Consider the following 23,294-nt stretch of genomic DNA (forward strand, 5'->3'; position numbering starts at 1 on the left):
GCTTCCCCGGCGCCCTGACCCGCAGGGCTGGGAACGCTGAGGTTGGCATTTCCCAGCGAGCTGCCACCCGTGCGGGTGACCGGGGAGGCTGTGGGGGACCCACACCGGGCTGAGCCCCCAGGGCCCCTGCCCCATAGCAGGGCAGCCCGGTGCTTCCCCAGAGCACCCGTGTGCTTCCTCCTCCTGTGCGACGAGCAACGTCCATCCGGCATCTCCGGAGAGTTCCTGACAAACAGCAGGAAGAGGAGAAAAGATGCTGCAAAGCAAACACCTGGTGTGCGGGGCTCCTAAAGAAAACACCCCGAGGAGCCTGTGCGTGCACGGTGTGCCGGCCGGGCGCCGGTGCCTCAGAAATAAGAGAAATATAATTAAGCCACCCTAGTCCCAAATATTTGCAAAGGCCTAATTGGATGCTAAAGGCAACTGGAAATGAAAGGTTTGGGTTTCTCTCAAGAGCGCAGTGCTGGTGTTCCCTGCCTGCAGGAGCTCACCCTTGGCTGCTCTCCCCAGTGCTGCAGCATCCCGCCCCCAGCATCCTCCATCCCCGCAGCATCCCGCCTCCAGCATCCTCCATCCCCACAGCATCCCACCTTCAGCATCCTCTACCCCAGCCTGGGTAACAAAACTCCAGGTCCCACATTTCCTGCTGTGACCACAGGTTCCCAGCACACACTGGCAATTGTGGCTCTGGTTTCTCCCTGCCTTTCCCTGCCATCTGGACGTGGGGCCGAGTGGCTGGAGACCATCTGACTTCTCAGCCAAATGCTGGATACCGGAGACCATAGAGGGACTTTTAAAAAATTAATTTCACCAGCTATAAAGCTCCAGAGAGTGCAATTCAGCGCTCAGCTGTTTCGGCTCCGGGCAGGATCTACCACAGTACAGAGCAACCCGCAGTGTTCGGAGCCACCTGGCCCAGCAGCCCAAACCCCGCAGCCCCGGCCCCAGCCTGGGACGTGGGTCCTGGTGCTGCTGATCCTGCCGGGTCCTCTGGCTCTTCATCAGCTCCCCTCCTCCCACAGGACCAGGGGCCTCCTGCACACATTTCTAGAGGCAGGCAAGAGAGATTTGGGAAATGAGAAATTTGCTTTAAAATGTGATTTCAGCTGTCTCACACCTAGTTGGGATTTTCAGCTAATTTTGCTGAATATTTTTAGTTGGAGATATTTTTGCTTCAGGGCTAGAGGCACAGAAAGACCTATGAGAAGTTGGCAGCTTTGCATCCTCCAGCCCAAGGCTCAAGTTATAGGGTGTAATTCCCAAGAATGTAGGAGACCCTGTTCTAGCCCATCCTCTGTGCCGCTGTGGAAGGGGATGGGAAGATGCTTTCCAAGGACAGGCAGCTGCTGGCACAGGACACAGCAGAGCAGGACGGCGGCTGGAGGTGCTGGAAGGAGCCTAGAGCTCTGGGCAGGAGCCCCACAAACCCACGCTGGGCACCGCTGCCTCGCCAGCCCCAGGGCAGGCTCCTGCTGGCCCTATGGCCCTGGCAGCTCCATGGACCCCGGCTCCCATGTCCTTCCACGCAGCCAGAGAACCAGGGGGCTCAGTGCTCTCAGATGCGCAGGATGTTTTACATCTGCCATCTGCTTCCCCACCGCCCCTGCCATCTGGCTCCTTCCCAGCCTGGATACTTTCTTCCCAACGCCTCGTTTCTCCACCATGCTCAGGGGCTGCAGCATGTGTGCAGCCCTGGCGGCTGCTGCCATTTCCAAATCGCCAGCGGTCAAAAGCTTGTGCTGTTTTCTACCCCTCGCTGTGTTCTTCCCCAGATGCCACTGCAGCATCCTCCTCCCCCCCAGAACCCATGGGGAACACCCAGCTGGTTTGCTGGAGCTTTCAGCTTTACCCCTTATCACTTCACCTTCAGTAAACTGAGTTGTCCTGCATCATTCCCATGGAGCAGAAGTGAAGATGCCCTTCAGGACCCCAAAAAAAGAGCATGACCTGCAAAAGAGCTGACAGGGTTGGGAGGTGGTGGGTGTCACAACCTGACCGCACTGTGCCACCACTTGTGTCCTGCAGCCCAGCAAGGCTGCAGCGCTCAGGGGATGGGCAGGTTTGTGCCCAACAACCGTGCACCTCAGTACTAATGTAGCCTGTGGGCTGGTGGGTCCAGGTGTGAGAGAGGGCAAGGGCTCTCAGGGCTGGGGGCAGTGGAGATGTGGGTCAGAATAACGAGTTGACGAGGAACAGGCCAGAGCCCATTAATTCTCTGCTAAATGTGTTCAGCTGAGCATGTGTCCTGCCGGTAGCAAAGCCTCCGGGTCCAGAAAACCCTCAGCCTTGTGTCCTCTCAGGATGCTGCCCTGGAGAATGGGGTCTCCCCCCATGCCCCCAGCCACCCATGTCCTTCTGTCCCTGCTGGCAGTAGGCTCAGCTACGCAGCAGAGGGAGTGGGACACCTCCCTATGTCCCATGGGGTGCAAATCTCCTTCATCCTCCAGTGATTGGGGGGGCTGCCCCCAGCCCCTGGAGACCCTACTGCCTCCCTGACACCCTGGTGATGGCTGCAGCACCTTTTGGGGGACTCCCCAGGTTGAGGAGGGTTTGCTTGCTGGCTCCTTGGTTTAGCTGGGCTCTGCTAGGACATTGTGGGGACACTGCGGGACCGCAGTCTCCGGGGGCAGGGGGCCGCCCCACAAATAGAGGTGGGTGACAGTCACCCCCCCTCGCCCGGGACACGGGGCAGACACGTCCCGCACGGGCACTCCGAGACGGGTCCCGCCTGTTACCCGGCCGCAGCGACCGGCAGCGCGGGGACAGACCCCCCGGGTCCCCCCGGGTCCCGCCGTGCCCGCCGGCTGACACTGGATGGCACTCGCACGCCTTGGCACCAGCGCTGCCAGCGGCATTTTCCAGAGGAAAACACAGCGAAGGGGGCGGGATTGAGCGCCCTCCCCCCGGGGCCGCTGTCCCCGAGCAGCGGCTGTCGGGTCCCCGCGGGGTTTCGGGGGGACCCCGCCGCTGCTTGGCGCTTCGAGGGCGTTGCCGCAGGCTGCACTGACGGGCGTTTCGTCAAAGCCACCAGTCACCAGACTGTGGCTGTCCCGTGTCCCCATCCCCCCAGCATCTAGGGGGCTGCTGGCAGTGCTGTGGCTCAACCGGACCCGCTGCCACCCGGGAGTCCCCGTTCAACACCGTCCCCACGGCCACAGGGTGCTGGTGTTTGTGGCGGGGTCTGCACCCTCTGCATCCCCCTCCGCAGCGCAGCGGTCCCCACACCTACTGAACTCGCTGGGAATTACAGCACATCATTTATTAAAGGGTTGCTGTCAAGGTTGACAAGCCCCCAAATTAAGTAGCTTAAAAATTCCATTAGCTGAGGTCTTTCTGGTGCCATGTCCTATCTCACTTTTGTTTATCAACCTTCACGGCTCTGAATATCTAGTAGCTGCTCAGCTGTGTCCGTATGGTGGAGAGACGTGGGGGGAGGATGGGAGCGTCGGGGGGAGGGAAAAGTTTACCAGCATGCGGCACGTACGAGGATCGCTCTATAAACGCTCTCTGGAAGCCGGTCACACCAGCCTGTAAACAAGTGGGGCCCGAGTTCACGTGCATTTAGGACTCCAGCAGTGTGAGAACAAAAACTTCACCAGGAATAGGGAAGGGGGGGGGGGCTGGCTTGAGCTTTTGGTCTCTGAGACTCTGCAGCCTGCGGCTCAGCCCCTGCTGTCCCTGTCCCGGGAAGATGTCCTCTGTGCGCGCTCCCAGCCTGCGGCTCCTGCTCCGGAGCCAATATGGGCAGGGAAGAATTCTGCCTTTGGGTGAAGGCAGACGTGCCCAGAAGGTGCCGGTGTGTGCTTGGAAAGGGGACATGGACACCTTGTTTCTCTTCACGTGATGCCTGGGCACCAGTGTGGAAAGATGCTGTGGAGCTGCACAGCCCCTCCCGGCACCACCAGCTCCATCCTGCACCCCGATTTGAGGGGACACGGGAGGACCTCAGAGCTTCCAGGGAAAGGGGACAGTCTTCCCACGCAGGCACTTCTGCAGATGAAGCTTCCCTTCATTTCTAGCTCAGGAGAGGGCTTTTGCATAGCTAGAGGAATATATTCCTTTAAAATGGAAGCTGGGGCATCAAATGTCAGAGCAGCTCTAGCAGCGACTGCGAGGTGCAGCCAGTAAGAGGGTAACCAAGTCTGGCACATGCCGCTTTCAGTTACAGGGATGGCATCACATGTGTGTCCTGCAAGGGCTTCCATCAACGTGGCCTCACTCCGCTCTGTCTCACCACAGCTGCGGGGCTGCAGAGCAGAGTGACACGAGCACGGTGGGGACAGGCCAGGCTGCAAAGAGCCACAACCGCTCAGCTGGTTTGCTCACCCTCCGCATTACCAGCTGGGTGCTCTAGAAACAGCTTTCACTGCGCACGATCAGAAATGGTGCAAGTTTGCACCTGACCGCGTGGCACAGAACGCCCCTGCTCCCCGTGCTGCTGCCCTCACCACCATCTTCCAGCAAGGTGGTCCCTAAATAAATGCTGCTGGAGGAGCACACACGCACCAGAGCTGTCCACATGTGGACGGGTGGCTGCTCATCACCCACCCTGACCTGAATAAATCCGTCCTCTGTCGGAGCCTGGGGGCAGGGAGGGGTGGAAAGGCATCCCTGGAGGATGCAGCTGCTGGACACAGCTCTGCCCCCTGCCCGAGCCCAGGTGCGCCCTGTTCTGTGACTCTCTCACCCTGAACAGAAGCAGGAGAAGGAGATTTTGTGTCTCTGAGTCCATCTGTGCTTGTTACTCACTGTTCCTCTGGGGACAGAGCACCAGGGGCGGCTCCAGCAGACGGCGGTGACCTCCCCAAGAGAGGAGAGAACGCAGAGAAATTCCTCCTCCTCTGTTCAACCCACCAGCCTGGCCCGCAGCTCCAAAACTCAAACTCCATCTGTCTGCAAAGCCGAAGCTCCTTCCAGGGCTGAGCAATGCGGGCAAGCGCTGTTCTGGGGCTGTGCCGCGCGGCATGGCAAGCTAGCTAATGGGCAGGGGGCTGCCCCCTCCACCGCGGCTCTGTGGCAGGGACGTGCTCCAGCCAGCTCTAAGTCATCCACACAGGTCCCCGGGCCCAAGCTCTGCAGCTGCGGAGAGCGCGGTCCCTCTGCTGCTTGGTGACAGCAGTGAGGAGCACTCAGAGAAGGGTGACAACACAGGTGACTCCCGGAAACACCTGAAATCTCAGTTGAAAGATTATTCTCCTGAAATCCCAGCCTGATTTGTGCTTCGAGGAGAATGGGGTAGATGAGGAAAACCAAGCGAACTTCAGGAGACATCTCCAAAAGCCCATTTAACGATGGAGCGTTGCATGTTTCTCTGCTCCATGAGCACGGAGCGGTGTGTCCCATTAACCTGGCCATTGGGTTTGCTCGCAGCGGGGTGGCTCACAGGGGTGGCACTTATTAAACCATGGGACTGAGACCCACCATCCCCTCCAGTGCCACTTGCTAATGCCCCGTCAGACTGGAGCAGCCTCACAAACCAACCTGAGCAGAGCTGGCAAACACTCGCGTGCCCAAACCTGCTGTGTCGGCAGTTGCGTGCCTGCACGGCTGGCGCGGGCACGGCGGTGTCGGCACGGAGGAGCGCGCCAGTGCTTGATGCCGTGCGTGTGTGCAGGGACAGGCAAAGCCGTGCACGGAACCCTCCCCGCGCCCTCCTGTCTCCAGGAGCAATTACTGGGTGTGAGGGGAATGAGAAATCTGCATGATAAATCTAGAAAAAGCAAACTGCTCTGCGCCACCAGGAAGGAACATGGCTATTTTTAAGTTCAGGGACGATGCACACAGCCAGATAAAACACTCAGCATTGTGCAAAAGAAAACAGGAGACTATAAACACCCCAGCTCCGTGTGTCCTTGCAGCCTCCTCCCCACTGCTCCCAGGGGGCACGGGGGCTCCTCGAGACCCCTCTGTTCCCTGTGACACCCGCCCAAGGCGTAAAGCCAGGCTGGGGGCTGAGCAGCCGGTCCCACACCCAGTGCTGAACGCAAAATCTGTGCCAGAATCTCTTGGAGATGTTGTGAAACCCACTGACCCAAATTCTCCCACCCAGCACCCGTCCCCGCCTGAGCAGGCGATAATGGGCTGGAGCAGCAACCACCCCCCAGAAGAGATGAGCAAAGGGCTGGATTTACTCCCACCAGTGGGGCTTTGGGAATGAGCCCCCGCATCCACCCACATGTGTCCCCGCTCCCTGGGGGCCTGGCAACCCCAAGGGTGGGGGCGCAGGGCGACGCAGGGTGATGGGTGGGATGCAGGGCAACATGGGGCAATATGTGGCTCGTGGCCCCTGGCTCGGAAGCGATGGCTCCTGACAAGCGCGGCGGGAGCGGAGCAGCGCGAAAGCGACCTCATCGCCGCCGATCATGTCAGCACGGGGAGCGAGACCCCCCCGCTGCCCTATTTACTGCTGCCAGGAGCAGCGAGGGGCTGGGGGCCGGGGGGGAGCGTCCCTGGAGCTGCGCTGCCCAGGATGCTGAGGGGGGCACCGGCACCGCATCCCCGCGCCAGGATGGTCAAACTCCGGGCATGTTCGCTTTTGCTGAAATAAAGTTACTTTTCTCACGCCTCCATCTCCAGACCACTATAAATAATGGTGCCGAGCAACAAAACAAACACTCGCTCTTTGTATTTAGTTGCCGCTTCCAATAATAATAACTGTTGTTGTTCAGATTTTGCTATTCTGCTGCAGGCTCGCAGAAGGTGACGCCTCGTTCTGCCGGGCGGTGGGAGGATGTGGGGAGTTTGTCATGACCAAAGTGGGATCCCGCTCTGCTCTCGGCCACTTAATGCGAGCACAAGAGTTGAACAAAGAGAGAGTTCTTCCCTGTGCTAAACACAGGGCCAGGTGGAGCAACCCCTGATGCTGGGAACCTGCATGGACTTCTTTCCAATGGAACAGCTCCGGCGCTGCCCTTCTGCGTGATGCTGCCGTACAAACCCAGCTGCCTTGGGTTTTAGTGCAGTCAAAGAGAATTGACTTCAAGTTTGTGGGGTTTTTATTGTTCATTTTTGGCTTTGTTTTTCATTTGTTTGTTTTTAACATAAGGCTGTGTTCAGTCATCACTCTTTGTCTGTTTTTTTAACTAAAAACTCCGCCAAACCAGGAAACCAGTATTCCTGTTGCTTCCTTAACATTTGACTGTATTAGAATTGAAATGAATTATTTTGCTACCGATCTCCCTGTGCAAAAGTTAGGATGCTTCCAACGAAGGTTTTGCCATGGTCAGATGGGGATGTGTGGAGGATGCGCTGTGCCCTGCGGGTGTGTGTCCTGTGCACGCAGCTCTCCCGGCCACGGCCGCTGTGTCCTCGCAAACAGCAGGTGCTGAAAAACCTCCTTCTGCGAACAGTTTGTCATTTGAAGTGTTTTCCTTGAGCACAGAACAGTGGGATCTCGCTGCTCACCCCGCGCGTGCACACACGCGGTGCTGCTGCTTCTCATTTCCTGGTGGAAAAGTTCACTCTTGCTCCGTTGTAGTGGAAAATCTGGCTTGTTATTGGTTTTTATAGTTATTTAGTCCTCACCACTACAGCCACTTTCTTTCGCTGTTTTGCACTAACAGTTTTAAACAATAAAACCAAACAAAACCAAAACCCAAGGTGAGAAGTGAATAATACTGAGGGTTTTCAAACAACTCGTCCATCTCCCGTTTCCCTGGGAGAGCATTTTCAAAATGAAAGCATTTAAACTATCTGAGATGCGATTCCTGCGAAATGGATAGGAGAAATAAGAAACAGCGGTGGAAAAGCACTACCAAAAATAGCCAAGATTAAAAATGAGCTTTAATCTCCGTTTTTGTTTTGCTCAGAGAACAAAAGGCAGCCGAGGGAACGCGCACAGCAGCAGGACTGAAAAGTTCAAATCATCCGAGAAGCGCCTGATGTTAAAGGTGATTAAAATACACAGAAAGGCAGAGAAGAAAATGGTTGTGTCCGTTATAGAAAACAAGGGAAAAGCGAGAGGGCCTGGCCGTGGCCAACGCGTTGCACACGGGCACCAGCGCGGCGGTGGGGACGGTGATCCCCGGTGAGCGATAACAGTGGATATTCCCCATTTGCTGCCACAGGAGTGAACCTCGTCCCTCCTGCCATGCTGCTCTCGATTGCAGCAAAACGTTTTGGTTCCCTGGGCTAAAGTTTGACTTACTTGTTTAAATATTTGTAGACATCACTCATAAATATCAGTGGCCACACATGAGCGTCCTCCAGCCACGTAAAGTGTGTGACTTTACTGCTCAGCTGCTGTTTGTAAATACATGGAATTTCAAATGAGGCCAACAAATAATGTGGTCGCAGCAAATATTATAATGTTTTCTCATAAAATGTGACACCTTGACACTATGAAAGAGAAGAGCCTTAGCTAAGTGATACTGTACATATTGCCCAGGTGCTGGCGGTGTTACCTGGCAGGCGCGTGGCAGCGGGTCCGGCCGCAGGGACGGGACACCCCGCCGGCCGTGTCCATCCTGACCCACACGGCAGCTCCCGCTTTCTCCCGCGCGTCCCTGCTCCTTAGGAAAACGGCTGACCGCTGGGGGTGAAGAAAGTTATTTTTTAGCTCAGCTAAAAAGAGGCAGAAAGTCAGCTAGCGATGGATTGAACAGGGCTCCCATGCACTGCCAGTTCCTTTTTCGGCTTTCCTTCCTTAAACTCATGTTAACTTGTTTATAAATGGTTCTACCAGTTCTGACCGTGTGGTTGTTATTACCGTGTTCACCTGTGTCTGTGTTCCTGTCCCCCCCATCAATTAGCGTGCAGATTGAACAGCTCTCTGGGACGCTGCCCATCACCCTGGCTGCCCATTACCCCTGCACAGACTGGGCACGGAAACATTTCCAAATGCCAGAGCATCGCGGTGGCACGCGGGATGTGTGCGGGATGTGTGCGGGATGAGTGTGGCATGTGTGCGGGATGTGTGCGGGATGTGTGCGGGATGTGTGCGGGATGTGTGCGGGATGAGCGCGGGATGAGCGCGGGATGTGTGCGGGATGTGTACGGGATGAGTGTGGCATGTGTGCGGGATGTGTGCGGGATGTGTACGGGATGAGCGCGGGATGTGTGCGGGATGTGTGCCAGTAGCTCTTGTGCACACACCTGTGCACAGGCACAGCACACACAAATTCTGAGGAGGCGAAGCAGCGCTGGGATGTCTCCGTGTGTCTGGTGGGTCCACACACACCTGTGGGCACAGCCCAGGGGTTTCTCTGCTCGGGTTTCGGGTGCCACGGCTGAGCGCAGCCCCAGCGCTGCGGGGCCGGTGCTGGGGAGCAGCTGAGCGCCTGCTCCCTTTGTCTCCCTTTCCCTTGACTCAGGGCATTTCACATCCCTATTGACAACGTGTTTGGGACATTCAGACATTGAAGTGACAGTGGCATTTCCATGACCTGAAACCAGAGACTCTGGCGGTGCGGGCTTTGAAGACATTAGCTGTCCATAATCATGAGTTAGACTTTATCGGGCTTTTAAAGAGCACATGATGGGAACAGCTAGTGACAAAGTGTTTCTGCAGAGCGCGATCCGGCCTGGCAGGATTCATCTCCTCAAGCCCTTGGAATTTGCAATATTCATTAGGAGTTGGGAAAAAAATGTGCTTCCTTCGGAACAATGCAAATTGTGAAAGGAAACCTTTCTCACGCGTGTGCCCCGGAGCGCTGCTCCGGCAGCGGGGGTGGTGGGGAAGCAATTAAAACCCTTCCAGCCCATTAGTGGGTGAGTTCATTAGAGCTCCTGCTGCTGCTAGGGAAGGGGGGGAGGCTGCGCAAAACGCATCTTCGGGAAACAAAATGTCAGGGCCTGTCGTCATGTGCTCTTGGCACCTTTCTTCTTTTTCACTTAAGGAACAGGTCAGAGCTGGGCACCAAGAAGTCTGCCAGTTTGCGTGGTGTTTGCAGAGGGCTCGTGACGGGGACAGGCAGTGGCTGTGTGTGACAATCGTGCGTGCGATGGCAGTCAGTCCCGTCAGCCCCTGCTCCGTCAGGCTGGCAGCGAGCGGCAGCCCGCGGCCCTGGACCTGCTCCTGCTGCTCCACGGCTTGGGTACAGCCCCGGGATGCACTGTGCCACGGGACCACGCCGTGCCACGCCGTGTGGGACCATGCCACGCTATGTCACACTACATGGCACCGCGCCACATGGGACCACACCATGCCATGTGGCCCCTGCTCAAAGCACAGGGCACGTTGCTTCTGCTGGGATTTATTGTCCCTGGTGCCATCAGGCATGTCCGCTGAGCCACTGCCTGCATTGGCCTGCTGGCCAAGGGGACAAATGTCCTCCTGCTCCAGCCCGTGGTGACACTGGTGCATGGCTGGTTCTGAAGGGACAGCCCGTTGGAGGAGCTGGTGGTCGGATCCAGGTCGTCCCCCACCTGCCAGCACTTTCCTCTCATCACCATCCCCAGGGATTTGAGGTGCATCGGGACATGGTCACGTGGGACTTTGCAGGCAATAGTGACATCTGAAAGTCCCCAGTGACGCTGCCAGTGGGGTTTGGTGGGGAGGGACGAGCCGCGGCGGCGTTTGGAGGGCACCAGCAGCCCCATCATGACGCTGCCCTGCTCCCTGAGCGCGGGGCGCAGCACCCGGCTGGCAGCGGAGAGCCGAGCGCTCGCTGGGAGCTTGTCAGCCCTTCTGGTTGCCTCTCGGAGATGCTGTATGAACAGTCACAGCCTGGCCCGTCCATCAGGTTCGTGTGTAAACACCCCTGCTGTGGCAGCAGTGAGTCCCGTTCCTGGGCACCGAGGCAGGGGCATCTCTCCACAGTAGATGCTGCTGCTCCGCTGTCCTGGGGCCACAGGTACTTTGTACAATCTGTCATGGAACAGCCAATTAGCACCATTTGGCCTCTTCACCACCTGGTTTCCTCTGCTCCATTAATTCAGGATTCCCCTGCAATTAAATATAATGTGGTTTTAATGGAAACACAGCCTTGCTGTGCGCTGCCATGGTTTGGAGCCGCGACAGCACCCGCGCACGCATGGGGCAAGGCTCAGCATCGCCACGCGGATCCTCTCCCCGGGGCTCCTGGAGGAACGAGGGCAGAAAAGGGTTGGACTCAATGGTCCTAACGGCCACTTCCAACCAGAACGATTCTATGAAAAGCACCGAGTGACCCAGTGGGTGGCTGCAGAGATAGGATCAGCAGGGCCACCGGCTCAGTGGTGCTGGGTGTCCTGCACCTCCGTACAGCGAGCTGCGGGATTTAAAGCCATAAGGACAAGGCAGAGCTGTTTGGCTGTGGACTGATAATTCTCTACTTGACTTATTTCAAGATTTTGAACTTTCTGTCCTGATGTGAAAAGAATAAGCCTGTTCATAAAGCTGAGTGCGGAACACACGTACCCGTGGGAGGGCAGCTCAGCAGCTCCCCTGCCTCTGCCCGCAGCCCCTCGGGGGGCGGCCGCCAGGGAAAGGGTTAATTTAACCAGTTCTCATGGGGTTTTGGAAAGTTCCTTTTTTCCAGGAGGCTGCCTGACGCCGGCTGACAGGGCCCTTTGAGCCGCGCACAAAGGCAGCGCTCCCGCCTTGCCCTCTGCGGCTCTCCCAGCCCCGCCAGCCAGCAGCTATAATCTCACTAGCAGCGCCTTTCAGTGCTGTCACTTCGAGCCTCCTTTGCCATGTGAGCGGCTCAGATCTCCAGCAATGTAAAAAAGCTAATGAACGAGTAATAAACAAGTGTAACCAAGCAGAAAGCCTGCACGCAAGAACATCTGAGGCAACGCAGCTTTTAGGCAAAGCTTGGAGACACCACCAACAAACAGATATGTAATTAGAGAAAGTCTAATCTTCTTTGGTATCCAGAGATAAAAATGGGAAGGGAGGCATGTGTAAAAGTGGCAGGGAGGGGAAGTCATGGTGGAGACAGAAATTGAAGGAGAGAAAGAGAAAAGAGCAGAGAGGAGGAGGGAGGGTGACTGGAGAAGGATGCGGTCCCGGGTGCGTGTCACTGTGGGGTTTGCTCTCCTCCCTCCTGCGAGAGGAGGAGAAAAGCTGGAGCAGCATCCTCCTGGGTGAGCTGCGGTGTTCGGGGAGGTGTGGGTACCACCCAGCGTCCATGGGCACAGGTCTCTGCCCCAGCTCTCCCAGAGGGATGCTCGGCTGCGGGTAGCACCCAGCGTCCATGGGGCACAGGTCCCTGCCCCGGCTCTGCCGGAGGGATGCTCGGCTGCGGGTACCACCCAGCGTCCATGGGCACAGGTCCCTGCTGCGGCTCTGCCGGAGGGATGCTCGGCTGCGGGTAGCACCGTGCTGGCACGAGGACCGGCTTCTCTGGGCTCTTGCTGAGCTGGTCAGTGCTGGGCACCAGCTGCAAGGTGCCATCGTGAGCATTCATATTTTCCCTTGGCTCACTAAAAAAAAAAAAAAAAAAGGAAGAAATGTTGGGGTTTTTTTGGTAAAGGTAAACAAGGAAAAGAAAAACCAAAACCCTCTAGAGTCCTCTTCCCCCTGGCTGTTAATCACGACTACTCATCAGAGCCTTTGGGTCAAGGACCATCACACACATGAGGCTGGCTGTGGTCACTTGCCCTCATTGCCTGAGCCAGGCTGTCACCCCTCTGCTGGCCCCAAAGTGCCCCGTGTGTGACAGAGGAGGGACAGGAGGGATGGGCGGGTAGCAGGCACCCTGCATCAGGCTGCACCCCAAAACTGTGCCAGGAAGCCCCGATTCCACCTAGAACACTTGAGTAAGGCTGCATTAATGTTGCTTAAAATAGCAGCTCCAACCACAGGTTCTTATCCCATTGTTTCCCTTAGCGCTGATATCAAAACGCCTGGCCAGAACAGTGTGACAGACCCAGTGAAACTCCAGGAGACGTTATGAGAGATGACAACGTAATACCTTTTGCTGAAGTCACAGGTCACCATTTTTTCCTCCTAATTTCCACAGCTAAAAAAAACAAAAAACAAAAAAAAAAAAAAAAAATGCAATGCTTTTGTTCCTGTGGTTAAAAGTCGTAAGAAAAGTAAATTAAGAGCATCAAAGATAGAAAAAAGCCCTCCACAGAAGCGATTGGTCAATGATGGGAAGAGCAGCTGCAAAGCCTTGGGCAGGGAGCCAAGGGTCGGATTCTGCGGGACTTGCCACGCTAAATATCGGGGCTGTTCCTTTGAAGAAAATCATTGAAGTCAATGGACTTACTTAAGTGTTTGAAATTAGATGGATGATCAAGCCTCTTGCTGAACAGAGGCCTCAAAAGTTAAATTACCTTATAACCATGGCAGTAAAGGAGTCTCCACAATGGGCAGAGCTTCCCCTTCCTCGTGGTTTGGGGGTGCACGCTGGGGCGCAGGTTTGCCCACACCGGGAAACCCCGTCTCTTTTCACCTCTTTGCCCTTTGCTCCCTAATTGACTGTCTTTAGAACCAGTATTATCAGCTTCCTTAAGGCCCACATTATCTTCATCAGGAGCAATTTTCGGATGAATTATCCTCCCTGGAAGTGCAGCCACTCCTGTTCCGCAGCGCTGGACATCTGTACAACAGCTGCCAGGGCCGGGAAGACGCATTGCCACGATTGTTTACTGAGCGCTTTAATAAAATCAGCCTCATGCCTAAGTAGGAGAGCAGGAGCACAAGTATGTTTCTGTGAGCTCTATTATTTGAACCTGGAAACATCTATCAGAGTCTCAAACAAAAGGAGACAAAGAATATATTGCATTTGGTATTTCTTCTCCAGATTGATTTATCATTGTCACGTCTGTTCCTTCCTTCCCTCTGCATTCCTGTCTCTGGGTAATACTGTAATATCTTTTATTATAGTACATTATATAATGCAGTCTATTGCTGTGAATATTGTTATTCCAAGACCAGACTTCTTTATTCAGACCCAATTCTGGTAACACTCTTTTGCAATCAAGAAAGTCTCCTGTTTGAGTTAGCTTTGAGTCGGAGCCGTGCAGAGACACCTGCGCTTTGTCCACAGTACCGAGCTCAAGGAAAAGGAAAAGCCTTGTCATGTAAAAGGTCCTAATCTGTAGATTAAGACCAGCCAAGTGGCCATAGCTGTTTCACAGCTAACTTCAAAACGGAAGACAAAATAGGAATATTTCTACTGAAAATGGATTTCCAGGGGCTACATGGGGCTGATTCCTGGATAATGATTTGGACTCAGACACGAGTGCCCCAGAGCCAGGGATGCTGAGCACCCCGGGGATGCTGGGGACCAGTGGGAGCATTGCCAGCCACACAAACATGCCCCTTTGTCCCCACACTCTGCTCTGGGGTATATTTAGCACAAAATTAGACACTCCAGCCTTTCAATTCACTGAATAAAAATAGAGCAGCCAGCATTTCCTTGAAGCACTCACACCGCGAGGGATGGGCCAGGAAAGCTTTCTGTGCCATGTCCAGATGCAGTCGCTGCCATCCATTTAACCTGCCATCCATTTAGCGCTGGCAGGGGGGGCTGAAACCCAGAGACATCAGAGTGAATCAGGTTGGATTCTCCACGAACGTCTCACGCTAACACCAGCAACTCACGCTGCACATTCCGATGTCTCACGGCCTGTTGCTGTACCGACTAAAGCACGACTGCTGGAAAAACCTCCTGAGGAGAAGAACAAGGGAAAAAGGTACAAGCAATAAACACGAGAAGGGTCCCTTTGTCTAATTTATTGTGTTCGAGCATTTAAAATCACAGTCTGATCATTAGGCTTCCAAGCTTGCATTGCAAGTTCTGAATATCCATTGTTTTGAAATATCTACTTTTAGGTCTGTTTACTTGAAAAGCCCAATCTGATATTTGCAAATACATTGTGGCACAAGTTCCTGGGAAAGTGTTGTTTCCCTGGCGTACCAGGCCAATAACAGCAGGATTACAAATTGTTTCTGTGCTGGAGTCTGCATACAGAGACCTTGTTCTCTGCTGCTTTGTTCCTGAATATTGTCTATAGCTGATAGTGCCACAAAATACAATTACAGTAGCTGGTGACTGGAATGACAGATGCACAAGGAGAATGGTTTTGGGGTTCTTTTTAAAGTCTGCACACCCTTCTCAAGTCACCATGGATGGTAAGAGGCCAGAAAGTCCAATGATGAGAAAGAACTGGCCAGTCACGTAATAATTCATTGCCACAAAGTAGTGTAGTAGCCAAAGGTATTAAAAGGTTTCCAGAAGGGATTAGATGCCTTCTTTGAAGGCAGGTCCAACAGGGGTTATTAAGCAACTCCAGAAGTATAAACCATGGCCTGGCAGAACGTGGGAGGATACACAAGGGATAAAATCACTCCGTACATGACTTATTTCTGGTGCTCTTCCTTGAGCAAGCACATCTGGCTGTGGCTGGGAACATCACGCTGCTCTAGATGCCCTTTGGTTGGGCCCCAGATTTTTGTCTAACAGCTGTGACATCAGCACAGGGCTGGTGGCAGGGAGGACAGACGGGCTGCCGGCATGGAGAGCACTGTGTCGCCCGGGCAGGGACCCGCGAGACGCCAGAGCATCGCTGAGGAGGGGACGGGACGCTGCAGGCGGGCAAGGGGACACGCAGCCACGGGTCCCCTGCTCACCGTGGCCAGGGCTCCCATGTGGCAGCTCCTGGGTTTCACCTGCCCAGGGCTCATCAGCTTCCCCAGGCTGGCATCCGCGGGGCTCTGGTGTGCTGCTGCGATCCCAGGGGTTAATGTTTGAGAGCAACACCAGGGAAGGGGGAATAGAGGAAAAAGGTTCTCGAATGTCAACAAAAAAATTATATTGTGCAAATAAACAGAATAGATGGATTATCCTGTGTTGTTTGTGCAGGGAATTGCTGGAATGCCTGCCCGCTGCCGGAGGCCCGGGCTGGTTTTCCACGGGGGGGCTGGCTCCAGCCCACCCCGCTGTTTGCCTTGGGCTTGGGAGCCATCTGCCTCCGGGGCGTGTTCCCAGGATGTGAGAGATTTTCGGCTCTGTGCTAAAGCAGTTGGGGACATTTAAGTCCTTCATGCCGTGCACGTAGTCACAAGCATCTTCTGCCTGCTCTGCGGGTGAGCAGCACAACATGGACCTCCAGTATCCACCCTTCCCTGCCTCCTACTTCAGCCTTCGCTGAATCCCTTCTCCACAAATAAAGGCTTAGAGCAGAGCAAGATCCAGGCAGGGTGCACAAAGACATGCAAAATACAAAGACCTAAACCCACATGTAATCCGTGTGCTCTTCCACCAGACGACCTCCACACACTTTCCAGGTGGTCATTAATCACTGCAGCCACCAAGCGAGGATTGGTGGTGACACCCATGGCTTTGCCAGAGGGCACATCAGACCCCAAGAGCTCAGGAACTTCCAGCCTTTTTGTTTGAACGGTGTTTTGTGATGGTGGGATGCCCAGGGTGACATCCAGGAAGATCCCACACCATGACCCCACTGTGTGCTCTGAACCATCCCTTCCCTGGCCAGACCTTCTCTCCCCTTGCAGAAGACACTTCACCCCATGCAGCAGCTCCCTAGCAACAGTCTTACCTCTGTGCACATCCTCCTTCCAACCCTTCATGGCCACTTTGTGCTGAGGTGGAATGTCTGTCCTTGAGCTTAAGGCTGGATTTCAGCCTGGCTTAGGCTCCAGGTTGAAGCATGCAGTCAGACCTGAAGCTTTGGCAGGCAGAGAAGCAACACAGAGCATCAGGTCCATCCCTGTCTGCAGCTGATGAGTGTTTTATGAGGAGGAGAGAACACAGCCAGTCCCTGTTTCTGATGTGGGCCACCCAAAACCAGAGACACCTGTGCAGGCACACGAGCTACCAATTATCCAGCACACGTGTGCCGTGGGGGAGCCTGTGCACAGCGGGGAAGAGCATATCTCCCGGGGCCCTCGCCTTTAATATGCTCTGGATTTAATATCTAGAAACTACACGTTTATGGGAGCCCAGATACATCCACGCCTGCACGCGTGGCAAACGAAGGGCAAGCAAACACAGGTCCCTGCTCCGTTGGCATGGCCAGCGAGGCGCCGGGCAGAGCTCTGATGCCATCGAATGGCAGAAAACCAGGAAAGTGGCCCCGGCTCATTTGTTTTTCGTGACATCATGGCCTCCTCTGGCTTTTTTCACAGTTTTCCTCTGTTGTATTTAATAGACTTAATGGATCACACAGCACTATAACAACAACAGACCTTCAATGTTTTTATTAAAGCCATCTACAAAAATCCCTCTGTGCTATAGCTTTCCTGCAGGGTGACTTCTGCTGAGATGCTGTTTCCATTAAGGACAATTGCAGAGAATAAAGAAGGAATGAACAAACAAATGGAAAAAGAAAAAGGGGGGGAGTGGTGGAGCAGAGCGAGCTGCCGGTGGAAGGGGGTGACACGGGCTGGCCGGCACCTCCAGCCGTGTCCCAGTGCCTGCGTTGGACCGGGACTCCTGTCCCACAGCCCAGCACGTGGGGCAGTGCCAGGTCCAACTCACACAGACCTGATTGCATCAGCTGCCGTGTCAGAACCGCTGCCTCTGGCCTCCCAGTGAGATCACGGAGGGGAAATGCCATTTTTATACATTTTCGGGTGTGACTTATTTTCTATACCCATTAAAGCTGTAAGTGATGTGGAGGGAAGCGGCTTTTCCCTGCTCAGGAACAGGCTGGTGTGTGCCTCACGGTTTGATGCATGTCACCACCCAGCCAGTATCGTGTTATTGGTTATTAAACATTTATATCTGTAGCTCTGCAAAGCAGGTTGGTGAGCTGTTGTGCCAGGTACAGCACAAAAATAGTGGGAACAAGTCCGTTTTGCAGGTGGTTGTTGCCACCCTGCATTCCCGTGCTGGGGTGGAGCACAAGCACCAGGAACAGCATCTCTGCAGCCCCAGCAATGCAGCATCAGCCTGGGACCTGCTGCCACGTCAGCGTGTGGCAGGGGACAGCAGCAGGGGGATGTCTCAGCCTCGGAGATGCCATCCAAGACCCCTCCTCTCTGCACCCTGACATGGAGCACCGCCAGGCAGAGCTATCAGGCCAGGAGAAGGGAAGCCACGTCCAGCTCTAGAGCCAGATCCCCTGATGTGCATCTGGAAGAGGCTTTGAGCCCGTGTTTAGTGTTTCACACCAGCTTCTTTGTCACTCAGGTAGGAGACAGACAGTGCTTTTCCAGCACCCCACAGCCCAGATCCCCAGCCAGACCCTGAGCTGGTCCCCCTGCTGGGCTCGGAGGATGCTCCAGGGCCAAGCCCTGGTCTGCAGCCAGAGGTGTGTGAGGCAGCTCCTGCGCTGGTGCTTGCCCTCCGCCAGCGCAAGCACCCCTGCCCCGTTTGCCGAAAGGCTCTCAGCTTTCCTTCTGCTGCTTTGATCCTTTTTCTTTCCCAAAAATGATACCTGGGCATTTCATTTGGTGGAATAGCACTTCTGTTCCTGCAGGACCTTGGGGCTTCTCGTCTGGCTGCAGCTGTCATCAGACTCCTGCCCACCACCCCAGCATTGACAAAATGGTCTCCTGCAGGCTTGGGGTGGAGAAAGTAAGGGACAGATAGGAATTCCTTTGAAGGAGAGATTTCAGTTTTTAACTGCAGCTTTGAACCTTCCTTCCTAAATCCCAGGGAACCTGACCCACCCGCACCCGTCAGTCAGCACCCACAGCTCCAGCTCTGAAGTTTACTCTTCCGGCTGTACCACCATCCCAAGCAGCATGATGATGGATTAAGTCTTTCAGTCTTGTAGGTATTTTGGTTTATGAGAGCAGCCTGGTCAACCAAGGTCCACCACAGGACATCAAATGTCATGGCCTCTGTTGTGGCAGGAAGGGAACTGCACAAACACGGTGGGTAAATTAATGCTTAATGAGCTGGTCTGTCCCTGGCTCTGGAGCTGTTGGAGGCACCCACCACTTGCAGTGTCATCATCGAGGACACAGCGGTGCTGAGCAGGAGCAGCTCTCTGTGCCATCCCAGGTGCCCAAGGCAAGATTTCAGAGCCCAGGCTTGAAGCACACGCTGCAGGTTGGTGTCTGGGTTTTTATTTTCCCAAGGACTCTCTTTACATCTCATTACCTTGTGTCTATACCGTTCTTTGTGTGCGAGCTCTCGGATACCAAGGAGTCCTTCCCAAAGGGTTGACAGACGTGGGTAGAACTCTGATTTATGCCACTCTGACACTTGCTTGGCTGAAACACCTAGAGAAGACCATCCTACCTGCCCTGCCAGAGCTGCTCACTAAACCCTAAATCAAAAGAGACTGCTCCTCGCCTCCCCTTTTCCTATAACAAATCGCAAACCATTTCCATTTGTCCGTAGCCAGCACGCTGTTCCCCTTAATGCGCTAAGCTTCCCAACATGATGTTTAGCACATGTTCCTTCGCAGTGCCCCCCTCCGCTCAAAGGCAGCCTTATAGTTTGCAAATGGGATGAAACCACTGTGCGGCCCTGCGTCTTGGCTCTGCTCCCACTCTACTCCGTGGATGCCAGAACCTTTGCTGCACCTTCCAAGTCATTATGTATGTTCAAAAGCCTGCCAGAAAGGCTAGGATGATAAAAGCAAGCAAAAAAAAAAACCCACAAAAACCAAAACCCAACCCTAAAAACCCCCTAATGCACGTGAAGGAGCAGCAGAGGCACCGAGGCATGTCCTCCACGGAGCGCTGCCCGCGGGGCTGCTGCCCCTGGCTCGCCGGTGCCTGCGCGAGGTGCGTCTCCTGCATTTGCCTTCTGGGGAACAAAAGGTGTGCTAGCCCGGGGAGGAGAGATCCGTCCCCCCGTGGTTTGTCTGGGACGGCTGCCACCATCAACATACCCAAGCAGCTGGTGAGATGCTCAGAGGGATCTGTCAGGGCAGGATCGGAAGCGCAGAGACGTGGGCTTGGTCCCTGCTCAGACACCCGGAGCCTTATCTCGGTGATCAGAAAATGCTTCAGAAGAGTTAATGAGTGCAGATACAAAGGGCTGTGGTTGTCTGTGTAAACAGGGAACTGCAGCCAGGAGAAAGGATCAAAGATGGGATATTTACCCAAAGCCACAGACTTTTCCCACTAGGGCTGAAGGAAAACTCTGGTGCTTGCATCAGACAACGGGCAGTTCGCGAGCACCCAGGGCAGCTCCCAAGGGGGTGCAAGGCAGGAAGGTGTCCCACCACCCTCCCGTCCCATTTCTCATGGCCTGCGGTGGTCACTGGGCTGGCAGCGGTGCCATGGGGCAGAGCGGTGGGGCAGCAGAGCCCAGCACATGGCAGGAGGCAGCAGGACTCTGTGTGTTCAGCCTCTTGGCACATGAAGGAGGGAGAGGAGGGGGCAGCGAGGGACAAGGCAGGTGGGACAGGCTGCAAGGGAGAGGAGAAGTGGATAGAGGAGATAATCAGCAGATAAAATGTCTACTTTTCTGCAGATATAACCATTCCTCTGAAAACAACTGGTTGGTGTTCTTCCGACTCCCACCATTGGGAGAGGCCGTGTGCTCATCGGGGAGCCCCTCTCCCACTCTCACAAGGCAACAGGGGATATCTCTGCCCATGTTGGCACCTCCCTCTCCTTTTGTTTCTTTCCTCCACCCTCTCCAGTACCCGCTGTGCTGGACGTGGTATTGCAGGCAGCAGTCCACAGCATTGTGCAGGGAAACTGGTTTCCAGCCTGGTTTCTTGTGCTGAAACCAGGAGCGGTGGCCGCGTGGTATCGCCTGTGGCGTGTGGTCATCTGCTTGCAGAGCTGAGCTGGGCTGGAGCTGCCACCGTCCCCAGCCACCCCTTGCCTGAGGTCCTGGACTTACCCCAGTGACCTGGAGCTGTTTGCTGTGTTCCTGCAGAAGACCTAGATTTTAATGCCAACTGAGCAGCTGTATAAATGTTTCGTGACATTTCTGAGACAGAATAGATCATGCTGTTCAAACCTCTTCTTTCAGAGAGCATTCAAATAATACCTTTTCAGTTTAAGGGAACTTTATTTGCTTTAAAGATTTTATGATAATTTCCAGCAGAGGCCATCAGACAGCCAATCTGCTTCAGTCTTCCCCATCCCAGGGTATCCTGCAGGCCAGCGCTCCCTTCTTCTCTGCAGGGCGTCCTCCATCATCCCCATCCTCCTCTGCATTCTGAGCTTCCCTGGGTCTTCAAAATCTTTCCAATATCGAAGCAGCTCTTCTAGTTATTAACCAGCCCTTTCGAAACACGTATGAGCCTCCACAGTGTGTGCCTGTGTCTGGGCCACCAAAAAAGAAAAGCTAAAAGCATCATTGAATTTGTTAATTGGCATGAACTGCAAAACTTCTCTGCTGAGATTATGCTGTCTTGTTTAACGAGACTGTTCCCTTGGCCTCAAAGTTTAAGGGAAAGACCCCAGACATCAATGAGCTTCCCAAAAGACCTACAAGTTGATAGAAACAGGCTCAGCTATGTCGGCTGAAAAATTAACTTTAGAATCAAGTTTTCTGCAGTAAAAAACAATTGTTTGAGGTCCAGAGATGGACACAGGGTCCCCGTGCCCCAGGGAGAACCAGCTGGGATGGCACCCATGCAAAAGGGAATGTACCTCAGCCACCAGAAGGTCCTGATGGAGATGAGCTCCTGGCGCTCGCTCTTCCCAAGGACAGCAGCAGCAAGCGGGCTCCTGAGCAACCCCGGAGAACGTGACACCGACAGGAGGAGAGGGGTTGAGCAGCGATGGATCCACCCGTGTGGCAGCGGCACCTGTGGGACCAGCGTTTGGGGGACAAGCATCCTCATCCCTGCCCCACGCTCCAGCTGCCCCATCATCCCTGTGCGGCCCCGGGACCAAACCTGCAGGAAGGAGAGGGGGGACATCGAGGAGCTGGGGAGCAGAGCAGTGGCACGGGGGGACACGAGGGAGCACGGGGGAACATGGGGGAGCGCAGGGGGACATGGGGGAGCGTGGAGGAACATGGGGGGACATGAGGGAGCAAGGGGGGACAAAAGGGAGCACGGGGAGACACGGGGGAGCACAGGGGGACATGAGTGAGCACGGGGGGACATGGGGGGACACGGGAGGACACGGGTGCAGGAGCAACCCAGCTCCTCTCCTGGAGCCAACTTGTCTGTTTTTTCTCCCTCGAATACATGCAAGTTCACTGTTACGAAGTTCACAATTATGAAAATGCGTTTTCCCCCCAGAGCTCTGAAGCGCGGAGAAGAGGCTGTTCAATGCTGAAATATTTACTTTGCTTTTTCAGATCAGGAGCCGGCGACGAGCAGCATTCAGCTCTGTTAAAATGAGAGCACTCTTACATATGGGCTGGCTAAAAGTCAAACTCCCTTTCCGCTCTGTCCCACACAGTAAGTTCCAATTAGCAAGAAATATCACTTAAACAGTAGCCTTTCTTTGTTTAAAAACAAACAATACCTATCACTGTTGATAAGAGTTTAAAAGCAAATAAACAGTGGTTGCTATTTGCATAAGACCTACAAATAAAGTGCACTATGTGCAGTCATAAAAGAGGTACAAACTGACCAAAATCTCCTTTCAGAGCTGTGCAGACATTAATGCTGCTGAATGAAGAGAGCTTTCTTAAAACCAGCGTCAGTTTTGCCTCCCTTCTGGCAGACACTGGCTTGTTCTTTACCCCGAATCCTCGCAGTTCATTTTTTAAACCTCTTGAGCAACTTATCTTTCAGTATCTCTCTTTGGACACTCTCATACATCATGGCTAATTCCAGGTTGCCACCACCCAGCAAGGAATTGCAGCTCAAGCCTGATGTTACGGTCTGGTGAATGGTATGAAGAGAATGGCCAAGTCTTGGGTGGCATTTATCATATATACGAGAGTTTGCTTTAAAGAAAAAACAGGCAAAAAGAGGGGTTTGGATGGGTGAAGCTGAGGCAAGAGCCCACAAGACAAGTCTGCAAAGTCCTGTGAGGGGAAGGGAAACCCAAGGTTTCCTTCTTCAGCCACAGACGGGGCAGCGAGGGGCTCCAGAGGGACGTGGCAGGAGGCACAAACCACACTGCAAACCTGCTCACAGGGCTCCGAACAGGAGACTCCTGCAGCCATGTGGAAAATGCTGCAGGTGCACAGCGAAATTCAGGCACCTTTGTCTGGTGGTGGGGGTGTGGCCCAGTCATGATGCTTTCTCTGCCCATCTTGCCTCTGTGTAGGAAAACCCAGACTCCACTGCTCAAGGCAGGTCATTCCTCTATAGGATGTTTTATTCTAAGCAGCACTATTGGGTTGATAACAATCCTAATCCATCTATTTGGTGCTTCACTTCCAGCTTCTGGCTCCCTTAAAATTCCCTTAAAGCCTCTCCCAGGCATGGAGCTGATGGCATCTTCCCATTGTCTGACCATAGCAAAGACTTAAAAGCTGCTTTTCTGTAACATTTCAGCAAAAAACCCCCACCATTATTAATAGCAAGATGATAAGACTTCCAGGTTTCAAAGTCAGGAGACATTAATGATT

The 23,294-nt window shown here is 54.3% G+C and overlaps 1 long non-coding RNA gene across 1 annotated transcript; it reads right to left on the reverse strand.

The window, feature by feature from the left end:
- Positions 1-11,322: 11,322 nt before the first annotated feature.
- LOC110363897 (uncharacterized) lies at positions 11,323-16,665 on the reverse strand. Its single transcript, XR_002422289.2, has 3 exons — positions 16,435-16,665; positions 12,837-12,884; positions 11,323-12,345 (listed from the first exon to the last, which is right to left on the reverse strand). It is a non-coding gene; the product is annotated as an uncharacterized LOC110363897 (long non-coding RNA).
- Positions 16,666-23,294: the final 6,629 nt, after the last annotated feature.

Source organism: Columba livia, chromosome 12, assembly GCF_036013475.1.
Source record: "Columba livia isolate bColLiv1 breed racing homer chromosome 12, bColLiv1.pat.W.v2, whole genome shotgun sequence".
NCBI classification, from domain to species: domain Eukaryota; kingdom Metazoa; phylum Chordata; class Aves; order Columbiformes; family Columbidae; genus Columba; species Columba livia.